The sequence below is a fragment of the Salvelinus sp. IW2-2015 genome, linkage group LG13 (genome assembly GCF_002910315.2).
Source record: "Salvelinus sp. IW2-2015 linkage group LG13, ASM291031v2, whole genome shotgun sequence".
Lineage (NCBI taxonomy): Eukaryota > Metazoa > Chordata > Actinopteri > Salmoniformes > Salmonidae > Salvelinus > Salvelinus sp. IW2-2015.
Window position 1 is genome coordinate 14191573 of NC_036853.1, and position 17490 is coordinate 14209062.

General features: G+C 40.1%; 4 non-coding genes across 4 annotated transcripts; all 4 read left to right on the forward strand.

The window, feature by feature from the left end:
- Positions 1-170: 170 nt before the first annotated feature.
- On the forward strand, positions 171-241 carry trnag-gcc (transfer RNA glycine (anticodon GCC)). Its single transcript has one exon. It is a non-coding gene; the product is annotated as a tRNA-Gly (tRNA).
- A 426-nt stretch (positions 242-667) lies between these two features.
- Positions 668-739, forward strand: trnad-guc (transfer RNA aspartic acid (anticodon GUC)). The gene has a single exon. It is a non-coding gene; the product is annotated as a tRNA-Asp (tRNA).
- Positions 740-3958: 3219 nt separating this feature from the next.
- Positions 3959-4029, forward strand: trnag-gcc (transfer RNA glycine (anticodon GCC)). Its single transcript has one exon. It is a non-coding gene; the product is annotated as a tRNA-Gly (tRNA).
- Positions 4030-4442: 413 nt separating this feature from the next.
- On the forward strand, positions 4443-4514 carry trnad-guc (transfer RNA aspartic acid (anticodon GUC)). Its single transcript has one exon. It is a non-coding gene; the product is annotated as a tRNA-Asp (tRNA).
- Positions 4515-17490: the final 12976 nt, after the last annotated feature.

The following is a 17490-nucleotide window of genomic DNA, read 5'->3' on the forward strand; positions in this document are numbered from 1 at the left end:
TTTTGACTGTGTGTTTTATACATTGATTTTGACTGTGTGTTTTATAAAAATGTAGCTACTGATGGTCTCAGATAATGGATTAAGTCAACAAAATATCAATAGATTAATATGTATTATCATTAGAACTATTCTATACTATGTATAGATCCTGTTTTTCCTCAAATATCTAAGCATTGGTGGTTCAGTGGTAGAATTCTCGCCTGCCACGCGGGAGGCCCGGGTTCGATTCCCGGCCAATGCATCAACATATTTTGCTCCGTTATCCACTTTATTTTCTTAATTTCCTTATCTGTTCTTCACTCTTTTTGGAGCATGGAGCACTCCAATCCTCACTTAAAAAAAATATGTATAATTATTTGAACAACTAAAGGTAGCTATAGCTAGTTAGTATGGTTGATAACGTTATAAAACTCGACAACTGATAACGCCAGTTCTTTCCCTTCTGACCAAAACAAAAATATGGCGTGCTGAAACCTAGTTAGCTATGTCTTCAAACTGGTTGGCAATATGTTAGCTGACCTAGCTAAAAATCACATTTTGTAATGTCTTTGCTAAAATGTTCAGACTGTGCCAGTAGAAACCTACTTTAGTTCAAGATATAAACTATATTACCTGCAGAGCATGTCGGGCCAGTTTTATAAGACACATTATGTTTTCAGTTCTTCGGTCCTCGTTAGTATAGTGGTCAGTATCCCCGCCTGTCACGCGGGAGACCGGGGTTCAATTCCCCGACGGGGAGGAAAATATTTTGATTGCCTCCTTTCACCATTGATTTGTGACTGAGATACCTGAAACGGGCACCATTTTACTGGGATAGACATATTGGTTATCACGGGCAAGATGATATTGGGTATGGGAATTCATTATCGTTCTTCTTACAAAGGTAGATAGAATATGATCATAAAATATCATGATATGCTGTCAAACAGTGCATGTGTACACACACACACACACACACACACACACACACACACACACACACACACACACCACACACACACACACACACACACCACACACACACACACACACACACACACACACAACACACACACAACACACACACACACACACACACACACACACACACACACACCACACACACAACACACACCACACACACACACACACACACACACACCACCACACAACACACACACACACACAACCAACACACACACACACACACACACAGCAAAAAAAGAAACACCCTTTTTTCAGGACCCTTTCTTTCAAAGATCTTCATTGTAAAGGGTTTAAACACTGTTTCCCATGCTTGTTCAACGATCCATAAACTATTAATGAACATGCACCTGTGGAACGGTCGTTAAGACACTAACAGCATACAGACGGTAGGCAATTAAGGTCACAGTTATGAAAATTTAGGACACTAAAGAGGCCTTTCTACTGACTCTGAAAAACACCAAAAGAAAGATGCCCATCGTCCCTGCTCATCTAAGTTTATAAAACGTTGGTGATCATCCACGCTAGAGGAAAGTTTATTGTTCTACAGGTCTACACATGTCAATCAAATGATCAACCCATCCTACTGAACGCTGCCTATTAATAAGGTCGTTACACAAGACCATTCATGAGGTCTCCAACTGGTTCAGACCATTCAGTGCTTTCAGGGTGTGTTCATTGTCATAGTGACACTTGCATATAATACTTCAAAATATATGTAGGCCCTACCTGCCTTAAGCTCTCACCTGGCCCCTTACACTCAGTCTGAATTTGTCCTGCTAGGTGACCTAAACCGGGACATGCTTAAACCACCTGATCAAGTCCTAAAACAATGGGACTCCCTAAATCTTTCTCAGGTTATTACCAATCCCACAAGGTATGACTCCAAACACCCAGAAAAGGCTACTCGCCTTGATGTTATCCTCACAAATAATCCTGATATGTATCAGTCTGGTGTTTTCTGTATTGACCTTAGTGATCACTGTTTTACAGCCTGTGTTCGTAATGGCTGCTCAGTGAAACGACCTGTCCTGATTTGTTATAAACTGTTGCTAAAAAACTTTAATGAGCAAGCCTTCCTTCATGAACTGGCCTCTGTAAAATGGTATAGAATCAGGTTGATCCCCCTCAGTCGAAGACGTGTGGACCTTATTTTTTTTAAATTTTCCGTGTTATTGTTACTTTAAGGAGCAGTTCTCTCTGTGGGTCTAACCCCAAGAAGTTCTGGAAAACGGTTAAAGACCTGGAGAACAATCCCCCCTCCTCACAGCTGCCCATGTCCCTTTAATAATGATGATGTGGTTGTTACTGACAAGAAGCACATGGCTGAGCACTTTAATCACCACTTCATTAAGTCAGGATTCCTATTTGACTCGGCTATGCCTCCTTGCCCATCCAACATTTCCTCATCTCCCACCCCTTCTAATGTGACTATCCCCAATGCTTCTCTCTCTTTTTCCCTTGCCCCGCTACAAAAATTCTCCCTGCAGGCAGTCACTGAGTCCGAGGTGCTAAAGGAGTTCCTTAAACTTGACCCCCCAAAAACATTGGGGTCAGATGGTTTAGACCCTTTCTTCTTTAAGGTTGCTGCCCCTATCATCGCCAAGCCTATCTCCGACCTTTTTAACCTCTTTCTTTTCTGGGGAGGTTCCCATTGCTTGGAAGGCAGCCACGGTTTGTCCTTTATTGAAAGGGGGAGATCAAGCTGATACTAACTGTTATAGGCCTATTTCTATTTTGCCCTGTTTATCAAAAGTGTTAGAAAAACATGTCAGTAATCAACTGACTGGCTTTCTTGATGTCTATAGTATTCACTCTGGTATGCAATCTGGTTTTCTCCCCGGATTTTGTGTTAAATGCTCTACCACAAAGCTTTCTTAGTGTCCAACAAGCTTTCTCTACCCTTAACCTTGTTCTGAACAAAACAAAGGTCATGTGGTTTGGTAAGAAGAATGCCCCTCTCCCCACAGTTGTGATTACTACCTCTGAGGGTTTAGAGCTTGAGGTAGTCACCTTATACAAGTACTTGGGAGTATGGCTAGACCGTACACTGTCCTTTTCTCAGCACATATAAAAGCTGCAGGCTAAAGTTAAATCTAGACTTGGTTTCCTCTATTGTGATCGCTCCTCTTTCACCCCAGCTGCCAAACTAACCCTGATTCAGATGACCATCCTACCATAGTAAATTACGGAGACCGGATTTAAAGATCGGCAGGTAAGTGTGCTTTCTAGCGGCTAGATGTTCTTTACCATTTGGCCATCAGGTTTGCCACCAACGCTCCTTATAGAACCACTCACACGTCCTGTTTTGTTTCATGTCTAAACAACAACCTAGGCCTGATTATGCAACCATTTGGATCAGTCTGGTTCTATTCTCCACAGTTTAGAAGGTCCAGAAAGGTACATTAGCAGGCCACTCATATGGTGTTGGCCTTTTTTATAAAAATAAATAAAATCAGGATGTAGCTGGTGTTAAGGTAGTAGGCCTACTAAATGTGTCCTACCTAGGCTACAACAACACAATGTAATGAAGAATGTTATTGTTTTCAAGTGAGTAGAAAACCCTATGCTGTAAACTACAGTCAATAGCCTAAAGCATTTGAATGGCAGCTCAAAAACATGCATATTCATTTCGAAATGACTGCATCTTGCCTCACTAATTGGACAACCAGTCATGGGTTTTTTCTCTGCACTTTAGCCTACAAGGTCCAGCAGCCACATTAGCAGGACAGTAATATGGTGTATTTTGTCATGATGTATCAGCTAACAAAAACATGATAATACAGGGGTCTCTAGTGGCACGCATATGGATACGTGAGCTCGGAAGAAGTTGTATACATAGTTTCTGCGTTACGCTTCCGTGTTTGAAAAGTGTGAATGAGGTAGATAACATGTATTCTTACTACAACATCTGCGGATATATATAAAAAAAAATATGCATCAAATACTTTTTTATGAATCTTATTTACAGACCTTGTTTTTGACGTATGTATAAGCATTGGTGGTTCAGTGGTAGAATTCTCGCCTGCCACGCGGGAGGCCCGGGTTCGATTCCCGGCCAATGCAACAATATGTTTTGCTATGTTTTCGTTTTATCGGTTCGTCACTCTTTTTGTAGCATATTAGCCCACTCCAATCCCCGCTTTATAAAAGTATGTATCATGATTTGAACAACTAAGGGTAGCTTTAGCTAGCTAATATTGTTGATACTATTATAAAACTCGACAACTGATAAAGCCAGTTCTTTCCCTTCTGACCTAAAAAAAAATATGGCGTGTTGAAACGTAGTTAGCTATGTCTTTCCACTTGTAGGCAATATGTTAGCTAACCTAGCTGAAAATAAAATGTTGCAACCTCTTGCTAAAATGTTCAGACTGTGCCAGTAAAAAGTTACTTGAGGTATAGCTATACACGTGTATCACGTGCAGACAATAATTTAGGGGACCGTTTTATTAAAAACATTGTTTGTATTTCTTCGGTCCTCGTTAGTATAGTGGTCAGTATCCCCGCCTGTCACGCGGGAGACCGGGGTTCAATTCCCCGACGGGGAGTAAACCTTTTTCTTAACTCCTTCACTGTTGATTTGTAACTGAGACCTGAAATATCACCATTTTCCTGGGATATACATTTGTGTACATTATCCTCTTAAGGATCGTAACCTTTTTTTCAATTTTTACCTAAAATTACATCTAACCGACTGTAGCTCAGGACCTGATGCAAGGATATGCATATTATTGATACCATTTGAAAGGTCTATCCAATCATAGATGTAGGATCAGAGAACGAACCTAGTGTGTTGTATTTGGATTGTGCCACTGAGCATTATGGGGGTTCTATGTGTTGAGAAGCTTGGTGACATTGTTGGATTGAGATTAAGAGTGAAGAGTGATAATTGAGCATTTTTTTGAACATTATTCAATTCAAATTAGTTTTTTCAAATTATGGCAGATGTATATTATAAATAGTTTTCTTGAGTTTAGAACTTTATTTTTGTGTCCATTTAGTGCAATTAATTTAAATGTTCCTTGCTAACTTCAGTAGCTAGCTACCAGTGCGAGTGTGCAGTTTTCTCCGGTAGAATGGTAGAATTGCCAACGCTGCCGAAAATGTTGTGGACTTTTTGTTGAAGAACCCCTTTCATTCTCTGGGGTTTCACGGAAAAGGTGAAAATTAAAAGTGAGGGTCGACCTCTGCCTGAGATCATTTTCATGGTCAACCTCTGCCTGAGATCAGTTTCATGAAGAAGGATGAAAAGGTGAGCGTTCAATACCAACTGATATCAAATGTATAGCTGGTTAACAGGGAGCCTATCATCAAGCCACCTGTAATTGCACGTTACCATGCTTTCTTTACATGCTGAACATCTTTTCTGGGATGTCGAACAATCCCGAATGATGATAGCTTCCATCGCATCATCCATTAAAATTTAGATTAGAGGTTGCACATTTTTTGCGTGCGCTCATGTAGGCTTTGCACTTTCCTCCGGTATTTATATAGCAAAGATGAAAACACAATCACTCCGGACAGACATAAGCAAAAACTCATGACATACAGTGGGGCAAAAAAGTATTTAGTCAGCCACCAATTGTGCAAGTTCTCCCACTTAAAAAGATGAGAGAGGCCTGTAATTTTCATCATAGGTACACTTCAACTATGACAGACAAAATGAGGGAAAAAAATCCAGAAAATCACATTGTAGGATTTTTAATGAATTTATTTGCAAATTATGGTGGAAAATAAGTATTTGGTCAATAACAAAAGTTTATCTCAATACTTTGTTATATATCCTTTGTTGGCAATGACAGAGGTCAAACGTTTTCTGTAAGTCTTCACAAGGTTTTCACACACTGTTGCTGGTATTTTGGCCCATTCCTCCATGCAGATCTCCTCTAGAGCAGTGATGTTTTGGGGCTGTTGCTGGGCAACACAGACTTTCAACTCCCTCCAAAGATTTTCTATGGGGTTGAGATCTGGAGACTGGCTAGGCCACTCCAGGACCTTGAAATGCTTCTTACGAAGCCACTCCTTCGTTGTGTTTGGGATCATTGTCATGCTGAAAGACCCAGCCACGTTTCATCTTCAATGCCCTTGCTGATGGAAGGAGGTTTTCACTCAAAATCTCACGATACATGGCCCCATTCATTCTTTCCTTTACACGGATCAGTCGTCCTGGTCCCTTTGCAGAAGAACAGCCCCAAAGCATGATGTTTCCACCCCCATGCTTCACAGTAGGTATGGTGTTCTTTGGATGCAACTCAGCATTCTTTGTCCTCCAAACACGACGAGTTGAGTTTTTACCAAAAAGTTCTATTTTGGTTTCATCTGACCATATGACATTCTCCCAATCTTCTTCTAGATCATCCAAATGCTCTCTAGCAAACTTCAGACGGGCCTGGACATGTACTGGCTTAAGCAGGGGGACACGTCTGGCACTGCAGGATTTGAGTCCCTGGCGGCGTAGTGTGTTACTGATGGTAGGCTTTGTTACTTTGGTCCGAGCTCTCTGCAGGTCATTCACTAGGTCCTGTCTCTTATACACATCTAGATGTGTATAAGAGACAGTCCCAGCCTGGTGCAGGTCTACAATTTTATTTCTGGTGTCCTTTGACAGCTCTTTGGTCTTGGCCATAGTGGAGTTTGGAGTGTGACTGTTTGAGGTTGTGGACAGGTGTTTTTTTATACTGATAACAAGTTCAAACAGGTGCCATTAATACAGGTAATGAGTGGAGGACAGAGGAGCCTCTTAAAGAAGAAGTTACAGGTCTGTGAGAGCCAGAAATCTTGCTTGTTTGTAGGTGACCAAATACTTATTTTCCACCATAATTTGCAAATAAATTCATTAAAAATCCTACAATGTGATTTTCTGGATTTTTTTTTCTCATTTTGTCTGTCATAGTTGAAGTGTATCTATGATGAAAATTACAGGCCTCTCTCATCTTTTTAAGTGGGAGAACTTGCACAATTGGTGGCTGACTAAATACTTTTTTGCCCCACTGTACATGTTATGCAGCAGCCTAGGCTACACCTAAACATTAGAAATCTAACATGCTGTATGGGATGAAAACGATACAATTTTTCTATCTGATCAACTGTAGGCTACTAATAAGAGCAGCTGCATACAGCCTATGCGCCCTGTCCATCTAGTCAGGGTAAACTAAATGGTAACGTTATGTATTTATAGTCCATTTGTGATCAAATTTAGATTATATTCAGAATTGGGCTGGCTAGGCTGCCTATACCTTTTTAATCCAAAATTACTACCTGGAATTAATCAATCAACATAATAGTGATGGCAGATGAGTCATTTGTTATATAAGGCCTATAGTTGCATAGGTCTGCATGATGCAAACATGCATAAAGCAAGCTCAGCCCTGTGAGTTCTATTGTCTATCAGTTGTTGTCTATGTGTCTGGGTAGAGGAAATCCCCCCCCTAATCAAGTCTAAATATAATTTATATAAACATATATAAGGTAGCTGCAGTTTGACAGGCTTTTCATCCCCCCAGGGCCAGGAGTTTTTAAAAACTTGATTAGGAAAACCTGTTCCCATAGCCCATTTTACAACTGATTAATCACTGTCATACCTTATATGATCCAGAGTTTTCCTTGTTAGGTTAACATATAAGGAAAAACTCCAGGCCCCAAGGGGTAAACATTTCCCCACCACTCTGGGACCTATGGTGCCACCAGTCTGCTTGCAGCTGTCAGTTATCGTCAGGTATGTGGATGATCAGGGCTTTATTCAGGAACATTTTAACTTCATAGAGAAACTTGTTATCCAAACCTACGATAGCGCAGCTGTAATGGAATGTATCTGCTATTTGTATTTACAGCTATAGTGCCTAGCAAAAGTATTCATCCCCCTTGGCCTATTTTGTTGCATTACAACCTGTAATTTAAATGGATTTGTATGTGGATTTCATGTAATGGACATACACAAAATAGTCCAAATTGGTGAGATGTTTTTAAAAAACTCTAAAAAATAAAAAACCTAAAAGTGGTGCGTGCATATGTATTCACCCCCTTTGCTATGAAGCCCCTAAATAAGATCAGGTGCAACCAATTACCGTCAGAAGTCACAGAATTAGTTAGATTGCACACAGGTGGGCTTTAGTTAAGTGTCACATGATCTGTCACATGATCACAGTGTATATATACACCTGTTCTGAAAGGCCCCAGAGTCTGCAACACCATTAAGCAAGGGGTACCACCAAGCAAGCGGCACAATGAAGACCAAGGAGCTCGCCAAACAGGTCAGGAACAAAGTTGTGGAGAAGTACAGATCAGGGTTGGGTTATAAAAAAAATATCCTAAATTTTTAACATCCCACGGAGCACCATTTTTAAATCCATTATAAAAAAAAATGAAAGGATATGGCACCACAACAAACCTGCCAAGAGAGGGCTGCCCACCAAAACTCACGGACCAGGCAAGGAGCGCATTAATCAGAGAGGCAACAAAGAGATCAAAGATAACCCCGAAGGAGCTGCAAAGCTCCACAGCGGAGATTGGAGTATCTGTCCATAGGACCACTTTAAGCCGTACACTCCACAGAGCTGGACTTTACGGAAGAGTGGCCAGAAAAAAATCACTGTGGGGATGGTATTCTCGGGGTGATGAGGTGTTGGGTTTGTTCCAGACATAGCGTCATGCTGTGTGGATGTTTTTAATCGGCAGGGACTGGGAACTGGTCAGAATTCAAGGAATGATGGATGGTGCTAAATACAGGGAAATTCTTGAGGGAAACCTGTTTCAGTCTTCCAGAGATTTGAGACTTGGACGGAGGTTCACCTTCCAGCAGGACAATGACCCTAAGCATAATGCTAAAGCAAAACTCGAGTGATTTAAGGGGAAACATTTAAATGTCTTGGAATGGCCTAGTCAAAGCCCAGACCTCAATCCAATTGAGAATCTGTGGTATGACTTAAAGATTGCTGTACACCAGCAGAACCCATCCAACTTGAAGGTGCTGGAGCAGTTTTGCCTTGAAGAATGGGCAAAAATCACAGTGGCTAGATATGCCAAGCTTCTTATAGAGAGTTGCAGCTGTAATTGGGTGAATACTTTCGCAAGCCACTGTAAGTCCCCTCATGTTCCCTGATTTAAGAGATGATGACTACTCCACTCCACTACCATTGTCAACTTTCTCCTGACGTGAATTGAAGCCACAACATCTCATGTGCCCGCTCATCCACTGGCACGTTGAATGTTCACCTTCCAAGCACTGTGAGTACCCCTATCAATTTTCTCTCATTATTGCATGTAGACTCGATCACATACACAATCACATTATTACACATCAAGATTTTACTCCTTGCTTGGACAAACTCATTCTTAGCTCTTTTGTCTAACTGTGTAGTGTCTTGTGTTATTGTTTTTTTGTCTTCCCTGTAAAATCCTGTCCTGCACTGGTCAAGCCTCTGAACACCTCAACTCATACCCTCATTCAATCACTGCTGTGGTCCCTTTCCAACACTGTAAGTAGCCCTCTCAGTCCCCTTCCCCATAATATTGTACTATAAATGTCTTTATTAAATGCTTTAGTTTAAAATAATTTGTCTTTGACGATTTTTGAAACACAATTTGGTTTCTGTGCTTTCTGCGCCTATACCATGGGTCTCCCATTGTCCTCAATGTTTCAAGTCACCAGCCTCCACTGATATACATGCATGCATACATACATACATACATACATACATACATACAGTGGGGAGAAGAAGTATTTCTTATGAAACGTATGATCTCTGTAATTGCAAACAAAGGTTTCTGTACCAAATATTAAGTTCTGCTTTTCTGATGTATCAAATACTTATGTCATGCAATAAAATGCAAATTAATTACTTAAAAATCATACAATGTGATTTTCTGGATTTTTGTTTTAGATTCCGTCTCTCACAGTTGAAGTGTACCTATGATAAAAATTACAGACCTCAACATGCTTTGTAAGTAGGAAACACTGCCGATTTTGCAGGTTATCAAATACTTGTTCTCCCCACATATACATACATACATACATACATACATACATACATACATACATACATACATACATACATACATACATACATACATACATACAGTACTAGTCAAGTTTGGACACACCTTCTCATTCAAGTGTTTTCTTTCTTTTTACTATTTTCTACATTGTAGAATAATAGTGAAGACATCAAAACTATGAAATAACACAAATGGAATCATGAAGTAAAAGTGTTAAACAAATCAAAATATATATTAGATTCTTCAAGGTAGCCACCCTTTGCCTTGATGACAGCTTTGCACACTCTTGGCATTCTCTCAACCAGCTTCATGAGTAATGCTTTTCCAACAGTCTTGAAGGAGTTCCCACATATGCTGAGCACTTGTTGGCTGCTTTTCCATTACTCTGAGGTCCAACTCATCCCAAACAATCTCAGTTGGGTTGAGGTCGGGTGATTGTGGAGGCCAGGTCATCTGATGCAGCACTCCATCACTCTCCTTCTTGGTCAAATAGACCTTGCACAGCCTAGAGGTGTGTTTTTGGTCATTGCCCTGTTGTAGTCCCACTAAGCGCAAACCAGATGGGATGGCGTATCGCTGCGGTAGCCATGCTGGTTAAGTGTGCCTGGAATTCTAAATGAATCACTGACAGTCACCAGCAAAGCACCCCCACACCATCACACCTCCTACTCCATGCTTCACGGTGAGAACCACACATGCGGAGATCATTAATTCACCTACTCTGCATCCCACAAAGACACGGCAGTTGGAACCAAAAATCTTCAATTTGGACTCCAGACCAAGGGACAAATTTCCAACGGTTTAATATCCATCACTCGTGTTTATAGGCCCAAGCAAGTCTCTTCTTATTGGTGTCCTTTAGTAGTGGTTTGTTTAAAGCAATTTGACCATGAAGGCCTGATTCACGCAGTCTCCTCTGAACAGTTGATTTTGAGATGTCTGTTACTTGAACTCGGTGAAGCATTTATTTGGGCTGCAATCTGAGGCTGGTAACTCTAATGAACTTATCCTCTGCAGCAAAGGTAACTCTGGGTCTTCTTTTCCTGTGGAGGTCCTCATGAGAGCCAGTTTCATCATAGCGCTTGATGTTTTTTGCGACTGCAATTGAAGAAACTTTCAAAGTTCTTGAAATGTTCGAGCTTGACTGACCTTCATGTCTTAAAGTAATGATGGACTGTCATTTCTCTTTGCTTATTTGAGCTGTTCTTGCCTGTTAAACTTGGAACATTTATAATCAGAAGTATAGTATCTAAGGAGTGATAGAGACTGGTTTTTATAACAGAAGTTAATGGTTATCTGTACGAGCCAGATGGCTTTGGAATGTGACGGGTGGACAGGAGGAAGTCACAGGATTGCTATAGGGGATACGGATGGACATCTGTGGGTTAGGCAAAATAGGGTTTGAGGTCAGGTCAGATCCCCTTAATCTACTTAATCACCCTCCCGGATCCGGGATCCTCCTCATCAGAAACGCTGACTAGCATAGCCTAGCCTAGCGCCACAGGGAATATCATATAATATAATTTTATGAAATCACAAGTCCAATACAGCAAATGAAAGATAAACATCTTGTGAATCCAGCCAACATTTCCGATTTTTAAAATGTTTTACAGCGAAAACACAATATATATTTATGTTAGCTCACCACAATAGCCAAACACACAACGCCATTTTTTCACCGCAAAGATAGCTTTCACAAAACCCACAAATAGAGATAARATTAATCACTAACCTTTGAACAACTTCATCAGATGACAGTCTTATGACATCATGTTATACAATACATTTATGTTTTGTTCGAAAATGTGCATATTTATAGCTACAAATCTGGGTTTTACAATGCAGCCATCGTCACAAATAGCACCAAAATGTCCGGAGAAATTTTGGAGAGTCACGTAATCTTACAGAAAAACACATCATAAACTTTGCTGAAAAATACATGTTGGGCAAATAATTTAAGATACACTGGTTCTTAATGCAACCGCTGTGTTAGATTTAAAAAAATTACTTTAGTAAAAAGCACAGCATACAATAATCTGAGACAGCGCTCAGCCATTCTCCGCCATGTTGGAGTCCACATATTCAACCAAAATACGAAATAACATCATAAATATTCTCTTACCTTTGATGAACTTTCATCAGAATGCAGTGCCAGGAGTCCTAGTTCCACAATAAATCGTTGTTTTGTTTTAGAATGTCCATTTCTTCTGTCGAATTAGGAACTTTGGCTAGCATAATGTGTCCATGAACGTTTGGAATTTTTCGTTCCATGCGCCAAAAGTCATAATAAAAGTCGAATAAACTGGTCAAACTCAGTTGAAAATCCATCTTTATGATGTTTTTCTCATATGTATCCAATAACGTCCCAGACGGAGCATTTCTTCGTGTCTACCTAACGCATTGCAGAAAATGATATGGTGCTCCCAGGTGCGCAGCAAAATACTGCCAATATGGCTGACCTGTCACTCCAAACACTCTCATTCGGTCCCACATCAGGCTAGACACCTCATTCAACGTTCTACTGCCTGTTGACATCTAGTGGAAGGCGTATGAAGTGCATACATATCCATAAATGCAAGGCAATTGAATAGGCGAGGCCTGTCACAGAGACCCATTTCAGAATTTTCACTTCCTGTTTGGAACTTTGCCTGCCAAATGAGTTCTGTTTTACTCACAGATATAATTCAAACAGTTTTAGAAACTTCAGAGTGTTTTCTATCCAATAGTAATAATAATATGCATATCATATGATCTAGAACAGAGTACGAGGCCGTTTAATTTGGGCACTATTTTTTCCCAAAGTGGAAATGGCGCCCCCTATTAAGAAGAAGTTTTAAGGGAGAAATTATGGTTTATTACCCTATTACTTCGTCTTCCTGTCTAACCATAAAAGATGTAAGGATTGGAGAGGAGGAGTCCCTAAATTGGAGTATATATTCTTGTGGTGGTGGAAACATGTTTTGTCTGAATGCAGCTGTATTGACCCTCTGGGAAGAAATAAACTTGGTTAAGCTTTCATAATGTCTGTTTTACTCTGAGAATTAGAACCTAACATGCAATAATATCGACTTGGTCTTTTACCAAATAGGGCTATCTTCTGTATACCATCCCTACCTTGTCACAACACAACTGATTGGCTCAAACACATTAAGAAGGAAAGAAATTCCACAACTTAACTTTTAACAAGACACACCTGTTAATTGAAATGCATTCCAGGTGACTACCTCATGAAGCTGGTTGAGAGAATGCTAAGTGTGTGCAAAGTTATCATCAAGGCAAAGGGTGGCTACTTTGAAGAATCTCATGTAAAATATATTTTGATTTGTTTAACACTTCTTTGGTTACTACATGATTCCATAGGTGTTATTTCATTTACATTTACATTTAAGTCATTTAGCAGACGCTCTTATCCAGAGCGACTTACAAGTTGGTGCATTCACCTTATGATATCCAGTGGAACAACCACTTTACAATAGTGCATCTAACTCTTTTAGGGGGGGGGGGGGTTAGAAGGATTACTTTATCCTATCCTAGGTATTCCTTAAAGAGGTGGTGTTTCAGGTGTTTCCGGAAGGTGGTGATTGACTCCGCTGACCTGGCGTCGTAGGGGAGTTTGTTCCACCATTGGGGTGCCAGAGCAGCGAACAGTTTTGACTGGGCTGAGCGGGAGCTGTACTTCCTCAGAGGTAGGGAGGCAAGCAGGCCAGAGGTGGATGAACGCCTGTCTCTTATACACATCTAGATGTGTATAAGAGACAGGAGCTGTACTTCCTCAGAGGTAGGGAGGCAAGCAGGCCAGAGGTGGATGAACGCAGTGCCCTTGTTTGGGTGTAGGGCCTGATCAGAGCCTGAAGGTACGGAGGTGCCGTTCCCCTCACAGCTCCGTAGGCAAGCACCATGGTCTTTCATAGTTATGTCTTCACTATTATTCAATATAGACAATAGTAAAAATAAAGTAAAACCCTTGAATGAGTAGGTGTGTTCATACTTTTGATTGATACTGTACATACATACAGTGCATTCGGATGGTACAGTGGTTCCTCCTTTAAAAGTTGCGAGCTTACGCCGCGGGACTTAGAGTTCATTTGTGGTTTAGTACGGTACCCTGCGTCACCACTTCATTGCGCCAGACCAGCGCAAGGGGGAGTTAGAGCACTGATTATGCTTTTGGGTCCTACTGTGTCTCTAACTGACAATGAATGGGCGACATAAACCTAAATAGAAACTGATAATTGTGCACAACTTCAGTATTACTTACGAAAACTGTTACACTAAGGTATTTTATTTTGTTAGGATTATTTTTCTCATACTGTACTGTTGGCCGGGAGTAGCCTGTCACGTTGTACAGTGCCTGAGTGGTGCAATGGTATAAGACACTGCATAGCAGTGTTGCTACAGATGCTGGTTCAATACGTGTGGGATTGAACCAGCAACTGGGAGACCCATGAGATGATTGTAGGTTTTTCTCCCTCTAAAAACAGAAATAAATCATTCTAAATAACAAACTGGCTTTATTTACAAATTTAGTAACAATGTCCCACCCCATGTTCAAGAATGGCCTTTTTCTCGCTCCTTTTATGTTATTTGAAAACAAAATCATCTCCCAACATATTTAAGGGGCATTGCACTAATAATGGTGTTTACTAGGAAATGTTCCCGCTGTTCTGTTCTTAGTGTCAGTTTGCACATTCAAACTAATAATGGCATCTTTATGCTTTCATTAATAAAATATTAATAAAAATACTCTTTCAAAATACAGAAGTTTATGTAGTTATGGATCCATAACGAATTACTATGGGAATAAATATCACTGAATTACAGAAATATTGGAACAAAGTTGTCTAATGATGGCAAACAAATAGTTGCTTACTGGAAAATACTCTTTCAAACACACATGGTCACGTTGTACAGCGTCATTATGGCTATTAGCAGGGCTATATTTTGGACTTTATTCAGATTACAATCGCTCACTGTCGTTTTTTTGAAAACGAAATAATCTACAAATTACAGTGTTATATAGCCTTCCTGCTGTGGATGTCTATTTCAGCACCGTTTCACGCTGCTCTGAGACAAGCATGGAGAAATTTAAATTTTCTGTTATATTCCATGATATTCCTAAAATGTACTGTATGTGTTGACTGAATATAAGCAAGTGATGTCTGCTAAATAATAAAGTTAGGTTTCTCCAGAAATATATATTTCTATATAACAAACTAACTTTATTTACAAATTAGTGAATCTCACCCCATGTTCAAGAATTGCCTTTTTCTCGCTCACTCTAGGTTAAATGAAAACAATCTCCAAAATATTGTTAGTTTTTAAACAAAGCTATTATTATTAGTCAATTTAGACGTATATAAAAGCCCCTTAGGATCTGTGAGAATATCTAACGGAAAATGCCCCTTAGATATTCATTTAGAATCCTTCAAACCTCTAAATGTAATTGTTGGCGGAGAGTCACGTCATTGAATAAAATATTTTTAGATAAACTGTAGGCCTACCGTAGGCGAAATTAGTATTGGTTACATTACAAATAGGGTGTGGAAATGTTATGCCCCTTAGAAATTAATTTAGAATTATCCAATCCTCTTATGATGTAGCCTACCCCCGACTTTCCCTGACGGAAAGCCTGAGGGTTTCGTTTTTCTTGGAATAGAAACACCATAATATTAATCAAATTCATTAAGCCACATTTCTTAAAATCAATGCCATGTACTATGTTATTACAAAAATGTTTAAAATTCTCTAACGCCAATATGGGAGACTATCAAATGCTTCTCAAAGTTGCCCTCTGGTGATCAAACTAGCACTAACTTGCATTAACGTAAAAATGGCTGACAATTAAATAACGTGCCATAGAATGCTGCAGCAGCCCGCAAAGTGTGTTGCAGTATCACAAAACTTTTAAAGTTTAAAGGAGGAACCACTGTATTCAGACCCCTTGACTTTTCCCACATTTTGTTACAGTTGTCGGAAGATCAGAAGATTACATACACTTAGGTTGGAGTCATTAAAACTTGTTTTTCAACCCCTCCACAAATGTTTTGTTACAAACTATGGTTGTGGCAATTCACTTAGGACATCTACTTTGTGCATGACAGAAGTAATTTTTCCAACAATTGTTTACAGACAGATTATTTCACTTATAATTCACTGTATCACAATTCCAGTGGGTCAGAAGTTTACATACGCTAAGTTGACTGTGCCTTTAAACAGCTTGGAAAATTCCAGAACATGATGTCATGGCTTTAGAAGCTTATGATAGGCTAATTGACATCATTTGAGTCAATTGGAGGTGTACCTGTGGATGTATTACAAGGCCTACCTTCAAACGCAGTGCCCGTCTTTGCTTGACATCATGGGAAATCTAAATAAATCAGCCAAGACCTCAGAAAAGAAATTGTAGACCTCCACAAGTCTGGTTCATCATTGGGAGCAATTTTCAAATGTCTGAAGGTACCATGTTCATCTGTACAAACAATAGTAACGCAAGTATAAAACCATGGGACCACGCAGCCGTCATACCGCTCAGAAAGGAGACTCGTTTTGTCTCCTAGAGATGAACGTACTTTGGTGCGAAAAATGCAAATCAATCCCAGAACAACAGCAAAGGACCTTGTGAAGATGCTGGAGGAAACGGGTACAAAAGTATCTATATCCACAGTAAAACGAGTCCTATATCGACATATACCTGAAAGGCCGCTCAGCAAGGACGAAGCCACTGCCACTGGAGAAATGTCCTCTTGTCTGATGAAACAGAAATAGAACTGTTTGGCCATAATGACCATCGTTATGTTTAGAGGAAAATGGGGGAGGCTTGCAAGCCGAAGAACACCATCCCAACCGTGAAGCACGGGGTGGCAGCATCATGTTGTGGGGGTGCTTTGCTGCAGGAGGGACTGGTGCAATTCACAAAATAGATGGCATCATGAGGCGGGAAAATTGTGTCAGGAACTTAAAGCTTGGTCGGAAATGGGTCTTCCAAATGGACAATGACCCCAAGCATACTTCTAAGTTGTCAAAATGGCTTAAGGACAACAAAATCAAGGTATTGGAGTGGCCATCACAAAGTCCTGACCTCAATCCTATTGAAAATTTGTGGGCAGAACTAAAAAAGCGTGTGCGAGCAAAGAGGCCTACAAACCTGACTCAGTTAAACCAGCTCTGTCAGGAGGAATGGGCCAAAATTCACCCAACTTATTGTGGGAAGCTTGTGGAAGGCTAAGCAAAACGTTTGACCCAAGTTAAACAATTTAAAGGCAATGCTACCAAATACTAATTGAGTGTATGTAAACTTCTGACCCACTGGGAATATGATAAAATAAATAAAAGCTGAAATAAATCATTCTCTACTATTATTCTAACATTTCACATTCTTACAATAAAGTGGTGAACCTAACTGACCTAAGACAGGGAATTTTTACCCGGATTAAATGTCAGGAATTGTGAAACTGAGTTTGACTGTATTTGGCTGAGGTGTATGTAAACTTCCGACTTAAACTGTACGTGTAAGGTACATAAGTATTCAGA